Consider the following 1,983-nt stretch of genomic DNA (forward strand, 5'->3'; position numbering starts at 1 on the left):
CCGGATTGTAGGTGTTGCTATATGGGTTTCCTTGATTCCTCATAGCATTACCTACAAAAATTGACATTCTCAACTCGAAGATGCATAAACCAATAGAGATCAGGCAATCGGAGGAAGCATGTCCTCCACCACACCCCGGCAAGTAGTCATGATCACACTCTATTCGAGTTAGGAGATCTAACTTCTACCAATGATTCCACTTGAGCCGCCAATGAGGTTACTCGTGATCTCACCCTCATGGAGGACGCCCACCTTTTTCTTCTCCCTAGCATTCCATTGGTAGCTTTTTAACCCTATTTCTTCAATTAGTTAATAGGCCTCACTGGGGATCTTGCTACCTAAGCTATCTCCTACTGCCGTATCCAAGAGTTGCCTTGTACTCGGGTTTAAACCGTTGTAAATGGTCTGAACAATCATCCACTCCGGGAATCCATGTTGCGGGCACTTTCTCAGGAGCTCCTTGAACCTTTCCCACGTCTCAAATAGAGACTCCAATTCCAATTGTACAAAGGATGAGATCTCATTCCTAAGCTTTGTAGATTTTTTTCGGGAGGGAAATAACCGCCAAGAAAAGCTTCTGCCATCTCCTCCCATGTGGTAATTGATGCTGTAGGTAATGAGTGTTACAACTGCTTCGCTCTCCCTTTCAAGGAAAATGGGAAGGCTCTTAACTTGATGGCATTATCCGTTACCCCGTTTATCTTAACCATGTCGCACACCTTGAGAAAGTTCTCTATATGACTGTTTGGATCCTCATCGGCCAAACCATTGAAACTCGGTGGATTGTCGAACATGTGGATGAATGCCGACTTCAGCTCGAGTTCCGAGCATGTAATCGTGGGACACATAATGCTTGATTGTGTCGCCAACATCAAGGTCCGCATAATTGATAAACTCAGCCGCTCATTCTATTCAGCCCATGTTTTTGATTCTTCTACTTCCAAATCAGCTAGATTAGACTATTCTTGCACATGTTCTTTCCCTTTTCTTCTAAGTGTACGCTCGAGATTGGGATCTCCTTCAATCAATATCAAGGGTTCCTCGAGTCATAAACCTAGGGTTGCACCCAAAAAGAAAGAAAAACAAAATCACAATGATGATAGAAAAGAAATATGAAATAGAATGAATGAATAGCTAAGAAAACAAAGTGCAAAGTATTTCTAAACGCCTACTCCCCGGCAACGGCGGTAAAAACTTGATACGTCCGTGATATGAGTGTAAATTGCAAGTGCACGTGTGTCAAGTAATAATCCCGTATGAGTGGGTATCATATCCACGAGAGTAGGGAATAAAGACACTTAAGTTGTTTCTTAACTAATGTGGTAGATGAATAGTGATATGTGTGACAAAATATGAAATAACAAAAATAAAAGAAACAAGATAGAGAGCACAAGTAAAGGAGAAAGTACGACAATCGATAAAGATGGGGTACCCGGATATTGATCCACCTAGGACAATCGTTTCAAGTGCAAGAACACTCTATCATACTTCCTAATTGATGCAACAATGACTCGTGGAAATCCTTAATTACATGATCCCAAATCTAAGGTCAACCATGCCTAACTCTATACATGTCCTGCAGCGTAGATTGAATAACCTCTCAATCTCACACTCACATAGAATTGCAATGAGCTCTATGGATTCCAAGTGAAAAACCCTATTCTTATATATAGACCTAACCCTTTGGTCCAGGTGGAAGATCTTTAGCCATAATTAAGCTCCAAGGTACTAAAAATTACTTCAAGATTTCACTCCGCTGCACCTCGCAACTAAGCCACAGTGGAAGGTTATCCCTTAGCCCATTCACTCTACTATAACCGCAAAGAACTCTTGGAATGTGGAGGTAGGATAGATCATAACAGAGGGGAAAGGGGACGCCCGCTACCTCTTGACTCATCCTCTCAACCCTCTCCAATCTAGCTTTGTCTAACTCTCATGATGTGTCACTCACTCACAAGAGTTACCAACAAGAACTCTCAACCC

At 42.1% G+C, this 1,983-nt stretch overlaps 1 non-coding gene across 1 annotated transcript; it reads left to right on the plus strand.

Moving 5' to 3' along the window:
• The first annotated feature begins 427 nt into the window (after nt 1-427).
• LOC120257134 lies at nt 428-534 on the plus strand. Its single transcript, XR_005535536.1, has one exon. It is a non-coding gene; the product is annotated as a small nucleolar RNA R71 (small nucleolar RNA).
• The last annotated feature ends 1,449 nt before the right edge of the window (nt 535-1,983 follow it).

Source organism: Dioscorea cayenensis, unplaced genomic scaffold (assembly GCF_009730915.1).
Source record: "Dioscorea cayenensis subsp. rotundata cultivar TDr96_F1 unplaced genomic scaffold, TDr96_F1_v2_PseudoChromosome.rev07_lg8_w22 25.fasta BLBR01001898.1, whole genome shotgun sequence".
NCBI classification, from domain to species: domain Eukaryota; kingdom Viridiplantae; phylum Streptophyta; class Magnoliopsida; order Dioscoreales; family Dioscoreaceae; genus Dioscorea; species Dioscorea cayenensis.